The 20453-nt window shown below is 45.6% G+C and overlaps 1 long non-coding RNA gene across 2 annotated transcripts in view; it reads right to left on the bottom strand.

The window, feature by feature from the left end:
• LOC147017439 (uncharacterized) overlaps positions 1-20453 on the bottom strand; it is a 72605-nt gene that overhangs the window by 1353 nt on the left and 50799 nt on the right. Inside the window, exons 2-3 of one of the 2 annotated variants that reach the window (XR_015049502.1) lie at positions 6301-6449; positions 1574-3615 (exon numbers count right to left, since the gene is read on the bottom strand). This is a non-coding gene — a long non-coding RNA (uncharacterized LOC147017439). Of the gene's footprint in view, positions 1-1573; positions 3616-6300; positions 6450-20453 lie in introns of those variants that run through there. The other variant, XR_015049503.1, reaches the window with a different exon arrangement.

A 20453-nucleotide genomic window follows, 5' to 3' on the forward strand; every position in this document is an offset into this window, starting at 1 on the left:
GCACACCCATTCCTCCCCCAACGATGACCAGACAAGATGTCTACTCTGAGACTTTACTTGAATAAAGTTTCACCTTTGGTAGTTGTGGAGCAGTAACACCTATAGGGTGAACATTAAGAAAATGAAAAAGGTCGAAGACGAAATGTAATATTGAGCCATCCTGGGTGACAGGGATGGGTGTGGTGATGCTGCCTTCTCAGTAAGCAAAAACCTGTTCACAAATTGGCCATCACTCCTCTCTAAATTTGAAACTGCTTCATGCCAAATAAATTTTAAAATACCAGTGGATCATTGGGATATTTTTTTTTTAAAGGAAGTAGGAGGCCCTTTTTATTTATTTATTTTCAAAATGGCTGCCGGCTTTTAGTACCTGACCAATTGTACCTGACACCCCAGTTTGTATCTCCCACCCCCACCTCCACCCCTCCAAAAATATTACATGAGTCATGCACCAGACATGTCAGTTTTTCTTACCCTCAAACAAATATGACATCGGTCATATTCCTGACACGTCACGTACACACTCACTAAGCCTATGAAAAATGCAATCCACAGTTCTAAACAAATATATAATAAATGTAGGTGAAGCACAAAAAAAACCATACACTTCATGCATATTAAAATGATTGGCTGTGCCATCTTTCTTTATAGATCTACAGTAAATATGTAATACACAGATTTTCACATGTGGGATGTAGACTCACCTGCGCTCCCTGGTCCAACTTGGTAGAAATGATAAAAACTCCATCTCGATATAGGGGAAATGATAGATTCAAAGAATGGTACCAGAGTCGTACACGAAGATATGGATTTTTAAGTGGTGCAAACCGCTTCAATATACCGTATGTCCTTCTTTCCATATGTCTGTCAAAAATGACGAAGAACCTTTCTAACCAACCGTGTCCGGTGTTTGTTCATTTCTAGTTTGTTCTTTAGTTTTTCTTGTGTTGTTGTTGAGTTTTTTTTTGTGTTATTGTTTAACCTGTTGGGGAAGTAACCATCAGTTCCCCATGGGGCTACTTCTTAAGCGATGCAGCAGTTTCGCTGCACAGCTTCCTTCGGACACGGGTGGGATTTTTCGAAAAAGGATGCGGATCGGGACGATCAACCGGTATTTTTTTTTATATTTGGCCTAATGTCATACGGAAGTTTTTCGAGTATGGAAAAAGAAGAAAATCACAAGGTGACGTATCTGGACTGTGTGGGGGACGATTTATAACTTCAAAACGATCATTTCCACTTGAGTATCCACATCATTTGAGGTCTGATAGATGAGAATTCCTTTGGTGGTAGCCACCTTGCATTAGTGGGGCAACTTAGCATAACAATTGTGCATTTTGTGAGGAAAGCACCAAATTTGGCACACTAGTAGCCTATCATATTATGAACAGATTTGGATATTGAGCCATCTCAAATTCAGCCGCTGATGGCCGTGGCAGCCATTTTCCACTGCCATCAAAAATTTTGAGATGGCCCAACATCCAAATCTGTTCATAATATGATAGGCTACTGGTGTGCCAAATTTGGTGCTTTCCTCACAAAATGCAAAATTGTTATGCTATATTTAGCGAAGTTGCCCCACTACATTGATATTGTAGAATTTCAAGTGAGAACGAATGATTGTTTCCACACATCTGAAAATGACGTCCAATTATTCTGCAATTTCACATATAGTAATCCTGTGAATCTCCAAAACTATCTGTTCAACACAATATGTTGAATTACCTGAAATACCTGCATCACCAAATCTTGCGGATTGTGTCCTCTTAACTCCAGCTGGTTTGATGTGCTTCCTCACAAGGAACTTCAAGATGCACATCTGCTCCATAGCATCCATGACTATGGTGACCACCGTTGTTTTTACCCAGAATGCTTTGACCAGAAGTGATGTCACTTCCCGTATAACTCTGAGGGTAGGCAATATAATTGCATCAAAAAAACCCAACATTTTTTTGACAATTATTTTTACATGCTGTGCAATAAATGATCTGCCATGATCTTTCCTGGGAAAGCCGCAGTTCCAAGCTGTCCTCCAAAGCCAGTCGCCAGCTGGGAATCCTCCGTCGTGCAAAGTCCTTCCTTGGCACACCTGAGCTCCTGACCACAAACAAAACTTTCATCCGCAGCTTGATGGAGTACTGTTCTCCCCTCTGGGCTGGTGCTCCCGCCTCCCACCTTTCTCAGCTTCACACTATGGAAACCAAGGCTTTTAGGATCATTGGTATTTCTCGTGATGAAGCTGAGTCTTTTGGTCTCTCACTCTCTCACCGTAGGCAGGTTGGTGGTCTTTCGTTCTTCTTTCGTCTCCTCTCCTGCCTTGCCACACCCCTGCTCTGTCTGTGCTCTGCCCCCCCCCATATTTCCACAGAGTGCTCAAGGTCAGCCAGCAACCCCCTTCTGGTCAAACTACCAAAATCAAGAATTACTGCTCACATTCACTCTTTCCATTCCTCTTTTTTTCCTGCCTCTGGAACAAACTCCCACACTCTCTTCAATCCCACTGTTCCCTTTAGGTCTTTAAAACAGCAGTTCACCACCATCTCTTATCTTCCCCCACCCAAAACCATGATATTTTCTACCCCCGTTAACCCAGCCCAAACCCACCTCCTTCAAATTCCTGTTTTCTTTCCTGAAATTCCCTGTAGTGTCCATATTGTTTACCCCGAGTGTGTGCCCCATCCCTCTCTCCTCCAGAGATCTTCTAATGTCTCTTTTCCCAACTGTTTTGTGCTTGACTCTCCCGCCTTTCTTGTCTCATGCTCCCTTTTTCATATGTTCTGTGTGTTAGCTCTTATACGAGCCTCGACGATGTATCGAAAAACTCAAAAAAGGTTTCATGTCAACAGACAGAGATATGTGTGCATCATATAAATTGTTTCACAAACGTGTCCATCACGATCTGAGTGAATACAAATCAATACATAGAGACATTGTATCTGCTTCTAAATTGTCTCTGCAAATCGTTTCACTTTGTCAGGCTGGAAGGAATAGAAATTGTCAGCAGCTCAAAAGGCATTCAGAACAACTGAACAAAAAGATGAAGTGTATTTTTTCCCAAGTACAGGCTTCTTCACTTTTCTATTATATTCACCCACAAAGAACATTGCAATGCCAAAGAGAAGGTGCAGTGCTTGAAAGGAGAGTGCAAATTTTTAATCATAGAGGAGGATGTATCACCTTTGCCTTACACAATGATCAAACCATATTCCATAAAGTATGCCATTCCTGTACATGCATACCCTCAGACAATGAGAAAAAGGAAGAGGATTGAAAGGGAGAAGAGAAAGAATGCCAACAAATAAGGGAATGAACAGAGGAAAAGAGGAGAGAGAGACGAGGGAAGGAAACTTAAAAACCTGAAAATTAGAGGGTTGGATTAGGTTGGACAAATGGGGTGAGAAAAGGTCATGGGTAGGGAGAGGGAACAACATGTGATGGTGGTGCACTGGCAACTTGGAAGTCCTGGAGGGAATAATGGAATTGAACTATCTCTGGAAGGTGGTTCTACAACAGGATATAAAAGAGGAAAAAAATAATTGAGGTGTGAAGTAAGCCTGGATTTGGGGAGTTGAAACAGTTGGGGGTTCTTGGACAAACACGTGCATCCTGAAGTTTCTGGGAAGGATTGGAGGATGGAGAGAGGAGGAGAAAGATTAGAGCAAATGCAATGAAAGAAAAACAGACCGCTCTCTCTGCGCTAAGAAAGCAACAGACCCTTGTCCTTTGGCCTCATTGCGAGAAACTCAAATAATGTTGAGAGCTTTAGATTTGATGGAATCCAGAAGAGACAGATGTGATACTGGGTCCCCAGCCCATAGAGTGAGCAGTACTGCAATGAACTACAAATAAAGGCCTTGTCGGGTATGAATAGTTCTGATTTTTTCAGCAATAACTTGGAATGATGGAGAATGGCCATTTTGTGGTTGGCTTTGGAGGCCAGCTTTGCCATATGGTCAGTCCAGGAGAGGACATAACATGTTGGCTGTGTGAGTAGAGGAAGTCAAAAAGCCAGACATGAAAGTGGCTTTGTATACCACATGCAGCAAGCTTGGCAAGCAAACAGGGTGCTAAACCATGTTAAGTTCCCAAAGTACGTTCAGGGAGATGGTTCTGGCCATTTTTTGAGGGTGTAGGGCTACTGACCATTGCTGAGGGAGGCAGCAGCAGCCTATCTAGAGTTGAGTAAGTGGGAGGGAATCCAAACTGATGGTCAGAGATCAAGCTGCTTGAAAAGTAAAAAGATGTTAGACAATGTCAACAGTGATGTTTCTTTTGAATAACCATAAATTTTTGTAATACGGAAGGTCTACTAACCCATTTTGAAGTCCCTTGTACAACCAGAAATGGAAATTGGAATGACGGTGCTTTTTTTCTTGAAATAAGTATGTCATTTGAGGATGTATTTTTTCTGTTGAATGAATGTTATGATGACTCTGAGCATTGTCCTTGTGATAGGAATGCCATGTAATATGAATGGAATATATTTTAATGAAGTGATCTTGTGCTTTTGAAATATTTGGAAGTTTCTAACAGCTTTGGAGTTGGAGTGGTTTAAAAATAAAAACACAAAAAACTAAAGAATATTGAAGGGGTGCTCGGGAAGACCTTGCAGTCAACTTAATTTAAACATTGTAGCTCTTGTATAACACTGTTTTGTCAGCTTTTCCGAATGGCTGAGGTATAATCCTTCTCTTTGTTTGTTCACAAGCTTGGAAGTAACATTGCCAACAACCTCAAGCCACTGAAAGCAACAGTGAGTAAATTACATTTAATACCACGCATAACACGTTTTGTGCATTTCTCTTTTACATCACTGGATCAAAATATCTGCTTTTGTTCAACAAAACGGATTTATATGTTTCTTAAGTAACACCACATGTACTTAAGATAAGAAATTTGTGGCTTAAAAAAAATCTTAATAACAGCAGAGCATACCTTGCCAGTGTAGTATTAAATTGTGGACACAAAGTTCCAATACAAACTTCTTAAAGAAGGATGGGTTGGGGGGGGGAGGGTGGGAGGTGCTACATAGTGTATGTGGGGAGATGTTAGGTCATTCTCTTACCATATTGGCCTTTATAATAAATAGATGGCCCCTCACAAAAATAATTATTACAATATCAAACGAAGCGGCACTCGGTAGCACGCATACCTCTGCCAGGTTGAACAGTTTACGTTTTGTATCACACTGCTGGGCCGGATCTGCATCTTGACCTAAACCAAAATATAATCCACTTGTTCTTGTCACCTACCCAACTTATCCACCAAATTTTGTCTGAATCCGTCCAAAACTTTTTGAGATATCCTGCTCACAGAGAGAAAAACACCCAGACAGACGAGGGTGAAAATATAACCTCCATCCACCTTAGGTTGCGGAGTTAATCAACCAAAATGTACCGGACTCTTAACAAAGCGTTGGTGCTGCCCTAGCAGCTCCAGGGCACGGGTTGTGCTGGATGTTTCGTCATTGCCTTCCCAGTAGTCAGAGTCGGAATTTGGAATTTGTTCAGGGTGCCGGTGATGACGACTCGTTCTCGGGAAGTACACCGTGGGATCATTAGTGTCCACCAATGACCAGTACAGTATTGGCAGACATCTCCTCAGTTGTAACGTCCTTCCAATGGACAGTGCGCACATGTGAATCCTTCTACATATGCGAAACACCAGGTGAGAGTTTAGAGCTATTTTATTATTGAAACCCAGGCTGGATAGCTCAAAGGTGAGTATGCATACCTGCAGGCTCTGCTGCAAGTCCTTCGCATGCCTATGTGCTACAAAATATGAAGTAGAGAAAAAGGAAATTTAAAAAGACAAGAATATGAGCATGATCATTATCAATTTCTCATAATCAAATAAACATTATCCTCATAATCAAGAAAGGAATAAATGCAATTTCATCAAATTCCACAAAAAATGTCTGTGGAGGAAGCCATGTCTTGTCCAAGATTTACGTTAGGGTTAGGGTTAAGGTTACTTCTGATGCAAGTCTTTAACCACCTCACCTCTCCCCTTACCCCACTCCCCTTTCCACCCAACCCAGAGTTCAATCACTCTCCCTAAAGCTCAACAAGCATAACGACTGACTTATTTATTTGTAAGCCACAAAAAACCCTGCAAGCTCATATCCCGATGTGACCAATCATGCAGAATTACTGTTCATGATGTGTTCGAAGGAATCGATTCCAAAGATTGAGGATTTCACTAATGGCCTTATAATGTTGCTGTAGTTCAGCAGAAATGCCTTGTACATACCATAAGCTGCCTTCTTGCATGCTGCTCACATGCCAGTTGACACCTTACCTTGTAATAGCTTTTCCCCAAGGCATGGTGGTTAGAGCTGTCACACGGGGCTGAGCTTGAGTAGTGCCAACCAGAACGCCGAAAGGTATGTTGTACGTTTCTGTATGTTGTGCAGGAAACACTGCAGACTCATTCCCAGATTAACGCACCTGCCAATGAGATATGTACTTTACTGCATCATAAATTTGAAAAACTTCCACATGGTTGCGACAGGTCATATACAGTATTTGCTATTATACAATAGCTAAAACATATGAACAAGCTCAGCCGATTCATATTATACACACTAATTGATTTGTGATTATGAACATATTATACGTGATTGATTAATTATACATATTATATACACACATTTTATACGTGACATATTACACACATATTGCACGTATTGTTCCAGCTCTGCAAAGCCGGCACTCCTCCGAGGCAATGGCACCCAACATATAGCGATCCAAAGACAGTTATATCATTCGTAATCATTTCGTTAGCCCTTTCCATATGTCGAGTAGGTAAATGGGAGAAGATGCGTTGCGTAGGGCTTTTAGATAGGTCGTCAATCCCTCTATTCTTTCATTTATTTTACTTCCTTTTATTTATTGTCAGGTTAGGTCAGGTCAGATTAGATATGTGACTTGTTGGAGGAACCATGTAAACCTGTACTAACCTGTTCCATGGTCGGGTTGTCGGCGACTAAACCATCTCCCCCACCAAGTTTCTTGGTGAGGAGGGTGTATGATATGGACACCCAGCAGGATGAGGAACAAAACCTGTCAAAGGGCGGAGGAACTCCTTGTGAACCAATGGCCATCCAGTTCTAGTGCCCAACTGTGTCTGCAGACGTCCTCCAGCAGTTGGGTTAATTTTGATGAGGTTGGTGGCAGGATTTGCACTCTGGCGACCAGAAAATCCTTCATTCCGCAAAACATTCTAAAAGCAAAAATAAATCTGAAAACCCACTCCGTGGGAGTACCTCCTGTGCAGCTGCCCTTCACAGGGCAGCTCACCGGATGATGGAATTGGGGCAAAGCCTTCGGGGCCCCCAATCTTTGATGAGGGGAGGGAAACCACGGGGTAATCTTCCCGGGTCAGATTGTGGTAGTGTGTGTCGGGGTGGTGCTGACGTGTCGTAAACCAGACTGCGGTCTCCTTGGGTTAACCAGAGGCAGTCCCTTCGGGTGGGTGCCTGAAATGTCCTATCCCAAATAGAGGATGATCACTTGTCTTTGTTATCATCTGAGCTCAAGCATTGGACATCGGTATTGCAGCACTCTCTGAGGTTCGGAAAACGGATTTCAGCCAGATCATGGCGGGTGGTTACACCTACTATTGATCTGGTTACTCTGATGGTTACTATGCCCAAGGGGTTGCTGTGGCTGTGTCAAATCAGCTGACTCCAATTATAATTGTGGTAACACCGGTCAATGAGCATATTATGAAACGAAGGACTTGTCACTCCTTGGGTGTCATTTCCCTGGTCTCTGTGTCGGCTCCGACTGAGGCGAGTGATCTCACCATGAAGGACGCCTTCCATGCCACGCTCGAGTCTATGTATGATCAGTGCCCCAGGTGAAATACTCTTCTAGTCTTGGGGGATTGAAATGAATCGACTGGAACTGATCGGGATGGTTATGAGACATGTGTTGGTCCCCATGGGTCTGGAACTGTGACCCAGAATAGCACTAAGTTCCTTGACTTTGCAAGAAGTCATGGACTTAGAGTAGTTGGTTCATGGTTTCAGCGCCCACAGGCTCATCACTGAATTTGATATTCCAACGTTGGCAGTGTGGAAAAGGAGATTGTGTTAGTTGATGGTCACTGGAGGATGATCCAGAACTGCAAGGTCTACCAGAGTGCTCAGTTCCTCAATACCGACAACAGGCTTGTTGTAGCAACTCTGAAGTTGTAGCTTAAATCCAGGAAAATGGTACCATCCCAGCCTAGGCTGGATGTTGGCAAGCTCAGGGATGAGAGAGTAGCTGAGGAGTTTGCGAACAGGCTGAGTGGACACTTGGGGGGTCTGGGTGCTTTGGGAGATCCTGAAGAGTTGTCGAGTGCCTTCAAGACCACCGTCCTTGATGTTGCCGGAAGCTGTCTTGGAACTCAACAAATGACGAAGAAGAATTTTTTTCTCTCAGTGGACACTGGATACCATTGACCAGAGCCACAGGGCCAGGTTGAATGGCAGTAAAACTGTACGTGCACTAAGGGTGAACAAGGAGGCCTATGTGCAAGGAATCTGTGAGGGGGTGGAGCATCACCTGTGGTCAAGTGATTCTCATCCAGTTTACAGGGGAATTCACGCATTGCGTTCATCCAAGCCCACCCCTTGGTGTACTGCAGTTAGAGCAGAGGGTGGAGGGCTCTTGACACAGAGTCTGAAGTGAAGGCCCACTGTGCCAGTTACTTTGAGCGGTTGTATCAAGCTGATCCACCAGCTGTCGAGTTGGATATCAGAGGTGTTACATTCCCGGTTGCTGACCCTCCAATCAAAAGTGGTCCACCTTCATTTAGAGAAACACAGGCTGCAGTGAACCAATTGAAATGGGGGTTAAGCTCCTGAGATCTGTGGCATCCATGCTGAACGTGTCAAGGCTGGTGAAAATGCTGTACTCGTGTCATTGCATGCAGTTCTGTGCTCTGCCTGGAACACAGCACTATTCAAACTGACTGGAAGAGGGGCCTTGTTGTCCCTCTCTGGAAAGGGAATGGTGATCACCAAGACTGCAACAACTACCGAGTGGTGATGCTGCTCTCATTGCCGGGCAAGGTCTTTGTTTGGATAATTCTTGATAGGGTTCGCAACCATCTGTTTGAGCATCAGCGTCCAGAGCAGTCAGGCTTTGCACCAAAGAGGTCAACGATTGAACGTATCCTTGCTCTTCGGGTCCTCACAGAATGCAGGCGAGAGTTTCGGAAGGGGCTGCTTGCAGCAGATGTTGATCTCTGTAAAGCATTTGATTCAGTGAATCGGGATGCTCTCTGAAGGATTCTTGGTCTTTGTGGGATGCCACCAAGACTGATCAATCTGATGTCTGAACTCTACTCTGGTACTGAGAGTGCTGTGAGATGTGGTGGTACCATCTCTGACTTATTTCCAGTTGTTACTGGAGTTTGTCAGGGGTGTGTACTGGCCCCCACACTTTTCAGCATTTGTATGGACTGGATTCTTGGGAGGATGTCGGGGAGATCAAGCTGCGGTTCATCCTTTGGGAATGTCAAGATCTCTGACCTTGATTTCACAGATGATACCATCATATTTGCTGAGACTGTAGGCATCCTTTTGGGTGCCCTCGGGGTGCTGAATGAGGAGCGTGAGCCACTGCAATTATGGTTTTCCTGGGTCAGAACCAAGATTCAGGCTTTCAATGACATCTTGGATGCTGCTATCCTGCCTGTACCTGTTTTGGCGAGGATGTTGAGGTCACGGAGAGATTCACTTGCCTTGGTAGTGATATTCATGTCTCTGCTGGCTGTGAGTCAGAGGTCAACAGATGTCTGGGTCGAGCCTGGGGAGTCATGGATTCACTGGATCACGGGGTGTGGCGCTGCCGGTACCTCTGCGGGAGGATGAAAGTCCGAGTATTCAGGTCCTTGGTGCTTCCATTCTTGCTCTATGGATACAGCTGCAGCTGTATGGACATGTGGCTCGTTTTCCTGATGCTGATTCTGCTCACAAGATTCTCTCAGCGAGGGAGCTTCATGAATGAACGAGGCCAATTGGCCAACCAGGTGCCTCGTGGATGCAGCAGGTTGATTAGCATCTCAACGAGATGGGGATGGGCCTGCCATCTGCTTGGGGGATAGCCAGACCGAAGCCCCTGGAGTACCGGTGGAAAGTGGAAGCAGCGACACGCAGCTCTGGTGCATGCTCCCATACTTGACCTGACCTGACCTTTTATTTTACACAAAAGCATGCAAGCATGCACGTCAGGCCAGTCTCGCTATCTGCGAAGCATCGAGACACCTCAATCCAGCTCATTTGCATACGCATGCCAAGTTCCTGTTTAAACGGCACACCATACACCAACCAACTCGTTACCTCAGACCTTCACCACACTCACCACCACACTACAGCGCTCACCATGATCACTACAAACGCCTTCTAAAAATCCCTACAACAACCTACGCCCGACCTCTTCACTGTAAACACACAACCGTGACCAACCTCAGAAGTCTCCACACTGAAACCGCTTCAACCACTCCCAACAGTTCAACGCCTTCACCACAAATTCCACAGTGCTTCCTCTACCTCACAACAACCACTACAAACCACTCCAGCCACAGTTAGCTCCCTGGCCACTCATCACAGTCTCTGGGGGCATTGCGGGAATGGAGGTCATTGCAATCTTGGTTGTTTCGGCATGTAACTCAAAGCGCAAATGTGTGCTGGGGTTCCTTCAATGACATTCGGGTAACTCCAGCATGCCACTAAATAACCACACTCAAATGGAGTTCAGCGCACGTTCAGGGCTAGAGAGCGTACATGAAAACCCTTGGCCAATGTTAATTGTGGACTTCTGTTGCGTGGGTTAGCCAAGAGGCAAATGAAGCCAAGTTCGACTCCGGAGTCTGGTGAGGCATGTTTATAGCATGGGGTGATTGCTATGTGCCAATGGGGGTGCTCAGAAACGCCTACTAGGTGTTCTGATCCCATTTTTGGCCTCTCCCTCACCCAGGCTCTATAAAAGAGAGCAAATCAGGCTCAGTTGCTCTCTGTCATCCAGCCTCCAAGCCACATCTCTTTACTGAACCGCACATATCCAAGCTCAAGGCAGAGCACTGGTATGGTTTGCCAGAGGACCAGGTTCAATTCCCATGCTGAGCCTGTAGTTTTTCCACATATTTATTTATTTATTTATTTATTTATTTATTTATTTTTCTAAATTTGTCCATCACTCCAAAATCTTGTAGATCACCCTGGCTAATGTTTGGGCGCAATCGTAGACTTTAATCACACCCTCGGTGAGGTGTCAGAGAATCAAATCAGCCACAAGAACTGTGTCAACAAACATTCTTGTGATGAAATAAAGGATGAAGTGACGCGCGATCACGTGTCGCGCGGCTCGCACACGGGACAGATAAAACCGAGATGCCACGCGGTCGGTGGGATTGTCCCTGGGGCAATGTCATTTACGGCGGTGGTTCGCTCGGTGCTCGTTGAATGGTGAGAATTGAGAGTACACCGGACTCCGTGCTTATGCTGGCTAATTGCTGATATATTTTGCGGTGATCGACTGCACATGTATTCCTTACTGTACATGTATTCCTTTTGTGTCTGTAGAGACGGCTTCAATCAAGTGAAATAAAGCCTTATACTCCGAAGGTCTTTCTCTCGCATTCACTTCAATTCTTGTGAGAGGCAGCAGGATCTGTGCCAGTGCCTGCATCCCCCTCCAGGATCTGGTCGACTCAAATTTCTCTCATCCACTCCCAGTAACCTGCATCCTCCTCCAGGGTTCAGCTGACCCAAATTTCTCTCATCCACTCCCAGTAACCTGCATCCTCCTCCAGGGTCTGGCAGACCCAAATTTCTCTCATCCTCTCCCAGTAACTTCCCCCTCCAGGATCTCATGCATCTAGAGTTCTTTCATTCATTTTCAGAAGCCTGCATCCTCCTCCCAGATCTGGTAATCCTAGAGTTGTCTCATCCTGTCCCATTCAATGCCTGCATCCTCCTCTGGTATCTGGAAGGCCGAGAATTCTCTCCTTCAATCCCAGAAGCCTGTATCCTCCTCCTGGATCTGGTAATCCTAGAGTTCTCACATCTTCTCTCAGTTGATGCCTGTATCCTCCTCCAGGAAAAACCGTGGCCACGGCTAAAATGCAGGCGGACATTGCCACAGCCCAGCGGACCCAGCCAAAATTGCCAAAAATGCCTGGTCAAGGGCAGAACAAGGCCACAACTGGCTAACCTTTCCGGGTTTGGAGCGATGAGAGGTCTCCTTCGGGGCTCCCTGCTGATGTTCTCAAAGTTAAGTTTCCGGTCGTTATTTGTCCCGTTTTAACTGTTTAATTTTCTCACCTACATGTTACTGTGTTCCTAGTTCGGTTATGTTTCAAAAATCGTGCTATTTTGTATTTTTGTCGACGTTCTTACCGGGTGTTTGAGGCCTAGGCCTCGGCTTGAGGCCTACCGGTTCCACTCGGTGTTCGATGTTTTTTTTTTTTTGTTGTTTTTTTTTTTTTTCTTCGTTTTTCTCCCCATTACCTTAAATTTCTATCCTCCCCATTACTTTCAATTTTCATCCTCCCCACTTTCCAAACATCCCCCATTCTCCCAACTAATCTCTTTCTTATCTCAAAAAATAAATAAATAAATAAATACCCAACAACAACAAGAACACCCTTACCTTCTCCCGATTCTGCTTCTTCTTCTTCCTCTTATCTTCCTCCTCGTCTTCTTCCTCCATTTTATTTTCGACACTTACATGACCTAATCTGTTGAAAACTCTCTCAAACATTAATATTAACAACAAAAACGATCTTATAATGCTTCATCTTCCTCTCTCACACATGTGGTAATCTTTACTGTTTCATAATGCACTACTCTTCTGCTATTTTAACAGACTGCTCTCATTTCGACCTCTCCTTCATTCCTTGCCTAAAAAATCCAACTATTACAGCGCTTCTTCTCTCCATTCTCTGAATTCGCCTTCATTGCATCCATCAAGAATTGTATTAAATCGCATCTCTGACCTAGAACTTAAAAAAAACCCCAGTTTGCTATGAATGTTCGCTTTCCATCAACCATTCTTTTTTTCCAACTTCAGTGACAACTCACCCTCCTCACCCCTCACTCTCACTCTCAAAGCAACCATCCCACTCTTCTCCCTCCAAGCCTCCCTCTCACCTCTCTCAAAAATTCCCCCCTCACCTTTCTCCCACCTTTCATCCCCCTCACTCATCCTTCTCAAAGTTGCCCCCCCTCTCATCCACCAAGCTGCCTCCCTCCACTGCCCTCTCACCTCCATCTCTTCACTCCACCTCCTCAAATCCTCAACTTCCTTCTTCCTTGTCTCTTGTTCCCCCTCTCTCCCAGCACCACAGAGCCTTTTCTACTCCTCATTCGACCCCCTCCCCTAGCTATTCTGCAATACCCCCACACTCTTTCAACAACCCTCCTTACCTCCCCCCCTCGTCCCTTGTCCTACCCTCCCCCTCCCCCTCCACCCCCTGCACCCAAAGCCTCCTCCCCTACCTCTTCATTAAAAGTGGACCTCAAATATCTGGGGCCTTCGCTCAAACCTTTCAGATCTTTCCATGCAGGTTTCTACTGACAAACCAGACATTATCTGCCTAACAGAAACTTTCCTCTCCCAAGACGTGTCTGACTCCCAAGTATCTCTCCCCGGTTACTCCCTCCTCTGGTATGACAGACCTGAGTCTCGTCCTGGTGGAGGTGTTGCTCTCTTCATCAAAGACTCTATTCCTCACTCTCCATGCACTGCTCTCACTCCCCCACACCCCCAGGAATACCTCTGGCTACGGCTTCCCTCCACTCCCACCTCATGTTTATATGTGTACTGTACAGTCCACCGAACAGTGATGACTCCATCTACACCTCACGATCCGAAAACATGGACCATCTTCTATCTTCTCATCCAAACTCTCTCTTCCTCTTATGTGGTGACTTCAATTGTCATCACGCCAGTTGGCTAGGTGTGGGTACCTCTCTCACCTGTCATGGCACCTCAGCAAAAGCTTTCTGCGACTCATTAGGACTGACTCAATCGGTCAACTTCCCGACCCGGATCTCAACCACTGGTCATCCATCTCTTCTGGATCTGATTTTGACAAATTTCCCTGACAATATCTGCTGCTCTTCCTCCGCTCCAATCGGTTCTTCTGACCACGTCCTTGTCAAAGTGGACATCTCTCTGGCTGTTATCAGAGAACCACCTCACCGCCGTCGAGTCTGGTATTTCACTCAAGCCGACTGGCAGGGTCTCCGAGCAGCCATCAAACTTACAGACTGGTCTCTTATCACTACTTTCTCAAACATCAACTCATCCTGGGAATTCTTTCAAAGAAACTTGCTCTGCCTCATGCACAGATTTATCCCCTCTCGTGTTCAGTTGTCCTACCCTTCCTCCCGCCCTTGGTTTACTGAAGCTTGTGGCGAGGCAGTTGTCCTGAAACAACTTGCCTTTGCCTCATGGAAAGCAAACCCAACTGAGGGCAATCTCAGTTCCTTCCATAAAGCTCAGAACAAGTGTGTATCTACCCTCAGGAGAGCCAGAAAACAACATCTTTCTCATCTCAAGTCTGAACTCTCAAACGTCTCTCCCTCCTCAAAATCCTGGTGGCATTTAATCAAATATGTTTCTGGTGTATGTTCCCCCTCCATCCCCTCCCTTACCTCAAATGGCCACACTGCTGATACCACACGTGATAAAGCTGAATGTCAAAACTCGGTGTTTGCAGCTAAATCTTGTGTCCTAAACCCATCACTTTCTCTACCCACCTTACCCAGTCGCACCCAACTGTCCCTGGACTCTGTGTCCTTTTCTCCTGACAAGGTGGAGAGCTTTCTGTCAAACCTCGACTCAGATTCTGCAACCGGTCCAGACGGCATCAGCCCACATGTCCTCAAAGCCTGCTCTTCTGCTCTTGCTCACCCTCTCTCTGTTCTATTCACCCTCTCATTTGCCCAAGGTCATCTGCCATCTGCTTGGAAATCTGCTTACATCACTGCCCTGCATAAAAAAGGTGCAAAAACAGATCCCTGTAACTACAGACCAATCAGCCTTCTCCCAATCATCAGCAAGTTTATGGAATCCATCATCGCTTCAGACATGAAATCCTTCCTCTTCTCCAATGGCTTGATTTCCGATCATCAATTTGGTTTCCAACTAGGTCACTCTACCCTGGATATGCTGCTTCTGCTCTCCCATCAATGGATGGAGGTCCTCAATGCCAGACAGGAAATCCGAGCCGTATCCCTGGACATATCACATGCTTTTGACACAGTCTGGCACCCTGCACTACTTACCAAACTCTCTTCCCATGGTATTCAAGGCCATCTCCACTCATGGCTCGCAGATTTCCTCTCCTGTTGCAGTCAACGTGTGTCCCTAAATGGAATTCTTTCATCCCCTCTTCCTGTGCAGGCTGGAGTTCCTCAAGGTAGCGTTCTGGGCCCTGTTCTTTTTCTGGTTTTCATCAATCATCTCTCCGACTCTCTGGAAAATCCTCTTTCTCTTTGCCGACGACTTCACCCTCTGCCATACCATCTGTCATCCCTCAGACCGGCAAGCAGCAGCTTCTTCGCTCACTGCAGATCTGGATAAAATCACAAACTGGTCCAACACGTGGAACATGTCTTTCAATCCAGACAAATCTCACACTCTCACAATGTCTCTTCGAAAGGACCGTTTAGAAAACCCCCCCAACTTTCTCAACAATCCTCTGGAAGAAGTCTTTTCTTTCAAGCTTCTGGGTCTCACTATCTGCCCATGACCTTTCCTGGGAAAGTCACATTTCCAACCTCGCCTCAAAAGCCAGTCGCCGACTGGGAATCCTCCATCGTGCAAAGTCCTTCCTCGGCCCTCTTGAGCTCCTGACCACTTACAAAGCTTTTGTCCGTAGCCTGATGTAGTACTGCTCTCCCCTCTGGGCTGGTGCTCCTGCCTCCCACCTTTCTCGGCTTCACGCTGTCGAAACCAGGGCATTTAGGATCATCGGCATCTCCCGCAATGAAGCTGAGTCTTTGGGCCTCTCACTCAATCACCGCAGGTTGGTTGGTGGTCTTTCTGTCTTCTCCCGACTCCTCTCCAGCCTTGCCCCCCCTGCTCTCTCTGCGATTTGTCCCCACCAGATTCCACAGGGCGCTCAAGGTCTGCCAACAACCCCCTTCTGGTAAAAGTACCAAAATCACGAATCACTGCTCATCTTCACTCTTTCATTCCTCTTTTTCCTGCCTTTGGAATAAACTTCCTCACTCTATTCATTTCCATTCTTCCCTCAAGGCTTTCAAAACAGCTGTTCACCACCACCTCTTATCAACCCCCATCCAAATCCTCGATCTTTTCTACCCCCGATAATCCACCCAAGCCCACCTCCTTCAATTCCCCTGCTTTCCTTCCTGAAAGTCCCTGTAATGTCCATCTTCTCTTCGACATGTTCCCCGTCCCATCCCCATCCCTCTCCCTTGCACAGTTCACCTAATGTGTCTGTACCCCACTGTTTTGTCCCTCCCACTCCCGCCCCTCTTGTCTCATGCCCCCTTGCTGTGAGTTGTGCGTAAGCTCTCATACGAGCCTCGACAAGGTATACAAAAAAAACAACCTATAACCAGCATGAGGATACCTCCAAGGCCCTCATGGACGCTGGAAACTACACTCCGCCATCCACGATAGACAAAAGCCAGACAAACAGCCACCATGGTTAACGCGAACGCCATCACCTGACCTTGGGCTGTTACGCTCGTCTGCTTGGCTGCCTGCGATGAGAGTTGGAGTGAGTTGAGATGTGTTTTGTCCTTGTGCAGCTCTTGCTCCAGATTCTCTGCTCGAATCCCCTGTTCCTGTTCTTTTTGTTTGCATTTTTTCCAGCTCCAACTTTCTTCCTGCTGATACCTTTTCATCACCTTCTGGGTTTCGCTCTTGAATGACTGCAGTTCAGTACTCAACACTCTGATCTCCTGGTGTAAGCTGTCTATTAGCAGATCTTTTTCATCGAGTCCTTCTGTAATGCTGGGTTCTGGAATCAGTAAAGGCTATGGTTCTGGTTTCGTTTCAAGTTCTGACTCCTCCCTTGGTATCACAATTACTGGACTCACATGCTCAACCAGTGCAGATGCCCTTGTGTGCGGCCCCTGCTCTCCATCGCACCACAGTTGTACCTCCATGGGATGGGAGACTCGGAGACTTGGATCTGGTATGACCTGAGTGAGAGGTGCCAGACGACACAATCCAGACTGTGTCACGGAAATAGCACGTGGAAGATCCAAAGATGCAGAACCTATAGTGATACCCAATCACGTGATACAGTACAGAACCTACTTCAAAATGGCTAAACTCACCGTCCATACAGGCGAACAGCTCCACTATTAGCCGAAAGACAGTGCCAATGCCACTCTCTCCCGTAGCGTAAGCTCCCCGTCAGTCACTGCCAAGCCAGATGGAAGAACCGGCCACCCAATGTGGCAGTCAACTTTCCTTGTGTTCAAAATGATGCAGATGGCCACAAGCCAACCACAACGGTAATGGTGGTGGTTCCACATGTGACCAATCCCCCACAGCCGAACAACTGGAAGTGATGAATCGTGCAGAACGTTGTGGTGCCCACCGTGCAGAAGCTTGTGGAGCAAAATTGCAGAACTTCCAGCTGAAAACAGAGTTGCTGGAAATGGAGAAAGCACCTGTGACATTTCAGAAGGTGCTGACACCTTGTTCTCAGTGGGTGCCCAAGACACAAATGCAGACATGTCTCTCTTCAAAGCCTGCACTTGACTCACTCCAGCCAAATTCAAGATAAGTCTCCCGCTCAACCAACCGTAAGCTACCGTTGCTGCAACTCTCCTGCACAACATGTCCTGCAAGTGGTTCAAACATTGGCTCTGCCAAATCTGTTCGACCTTCTTTATCAACGTTGTCATTGTCAAAGTGCTGCAAGTCCAACCTAACTTCGTATGAGTCAGTCAGTCTAAGCATGGTCTCAACAGAACCATCCACATCACCATTGAGACGAACGGAAACTTTTGGTTCTATCACTTCTCCCTTGATGGTATTGTCCAAAGTGTTCAGCTGCTCCTGTAATATCTCATCCAATCTTTCCCCATTCAATTGTGGTTCCCATAAGCCTTTTTCAGCTGAACACCAGCTCTTGTTCTGTTACACAAGTGTCCAACTTCTGCACTAAACCGCCACCCTGGCACTGACGAAATTCCAATTCCTCCACCTGCTGTTGCATTATGGCATCCACCCAAATGGGATAGCCCTCCAGGTCGAATCCTCCCATTTCATTCCTTTGTTCATCAATTTCATCTTCCAATCGTTCGTTCATTTTTCCTCATTTCAACCGTTTGTTCATTCATTTTGTTTTCCATTCCATTCATTTTTTGTTTTGTTTTCCATTCCATTAATTTGTCCCTTCAATTCACTTGTTACCCCGACGTTTGACTCTGTCAATAGGAGGGGTTTTCAAATTGTTTTCTCCTCCTCATCCTCCTCACATTTATTTACGTCATTGCTGTGATTGGTCGTCAGACCGTCCACGGGATCAGTAACCAATCACAGCTCGAGCGCTTCAGAGCTCCTGTCGATCATAGAGTTAGGCCTCGTCCAGGCACGTGGTCAATCCGTCTTCACCGTTTAAACAGTCACACACAAAGGACATGTCTTTGTTAAGATATTGATAGATTTGTGTTTGTCATCTTTAACTGCAATGTCACCTTACATTGTGTAGTCAAGCTGACAGGAATTTGTATCTACATTAATTTTATCGAAGAAATCGACGTCATGACATACAAGAGGTGGGGGATCGCGCATAGTCGCCATCTTGTATTGTCTGGTAAATCGGCTGCGCAAGTATCATCAACATCATATTGTAATCGACTTTTACTTGACACCCAATCATTCATGGTATTCATTCTTGTTACAGCGCGGGGACATCGCGCTGTTCTATAATTGGCTGTTATATCCTATGTCTTCTGTCACACTTATTGTTGGGTGTGATGTGGGCGGAGATTTCCGGGTGGATTGTGGGCGGAGATTGCCGGGTGGATTGTGGGCGGAGATTGCTGGGTGGATTGTGGGCGGAGATTGCCGGGTGGATTGTGGGCGGGGATTGCCGGGTGGATTGTGGGCGGAGATTGCCGTGTGGATTGTGGGCGGAGATTTCCGGGTGGATTGTGGGCGGAGATTTCCGGGTGGATTGTGGGCGGAGATTTCCGGGTGGTTTGTGGGCGGAGATTTCCGGGTGGATTGTGGGCGGAGATTTCCGGGTGAATTGTGGGCGGGGTTAATGCGGAAGAGCGACGTTTTTTGTGCTGAATCGTTTGCTGTGTGACACCGGAAGTTGATTTTCTGAGCAGGAAGTGATAATCTTCCTGTTCCGTTAGTTGTTGACGCGCAGCGTTGTAACTCTCGTTATAGCGCGGCGACATCGCGCTGTTATATAATTTCTCCATACCTTTTTATTTGTGTTCAAACAGACTCCTCATGTTTCCACTTTTATAATTACTTTTACAGAAATATGTCCCATTCAGTGAATGTTTTTGGGACCCTCATCCTTACAATTGCTAAGGGTGAGGGGTAAGATTTTGTAAGTTTTTCTTCTTTTTCTCTGAGGTTAAAAGGAATGCTATTCAAGACTGCTGTTGATTAAAAAAAAAATGTCGTATTTGAGGCCGTAGGATGGAGCGGTGTCTTTGTGAAGATATATGTTGAAGTTAGGAGACAGTGAAATAATATGGACGTCGTGTGTAATAAAGCACTATTTTATATGTTTAGTTTGCCTGTTTGGTATCTTCGTTCACCCACTGACCACCTGATACTGTGATACTATGTTTAAATGACAAATAATGCAAGGTAGTGTAATATCCTGGAAATGTATGGGGAAAGTTCTCATACATTATTTAACTGTACTCAGTTCTTCAGTTCATTCCAAATTGCCTGCTATACCATCAGCCAGAGACCTTTTTGCCGCACACCTTCAGGATACTCAACACAGATTACAAGATGATCTATGAGCTTGGCTAAAATGTTTATTTTTGTTTGCATACCAAATATTACGGAATATATCCTGCTGACTATTTCATCAACTCTTTCATGATTCTTTACTCTGATTTTACTGATGTTGACGTATAAACCTAAACCAAACCACAATACATTCTGATTTGAGGGAAAGGCTCATGAGCAAGCCCGCAATAAGGCCAATTGGTCCACACAGTGCAAACGAAGGAATTGCGGTTCCTCTGCCTCGCTCAAGCTGGTAAGCGACCTCTAATAGCACAGACCTCTGAGGTTAGGCATCACTGTCCCTCTCTGGCCTTGTTAAATAAATAAAAAAACATCATCAAAACTTAATTCACTTAATCCGTCTTGGACCAACATCTGATGAGAATATATCATAAAACCAGCGCTGGAAAACCATTTCACATTAACAATGGGAGGTGAGGGCATTAAAACAGGTGTACAGAAATGAGAATTCTC

This window comes from Eptatretus burgeri, chromosome 11 (genome assembly GCF_056783735.1).
Source record: "Eptatretus burgeri isolate ZD-2024b chromosome 11, Ebu_testis_v1, whole genome shotgun sequence".
NCBI classification, from domain to species: domain Eukaryota; kingdom Metazoa; phylum Chordata; class Myxini; order Myxiniformes; family Myxinidae; genus Eptatretus; species Eptatretus burgeri.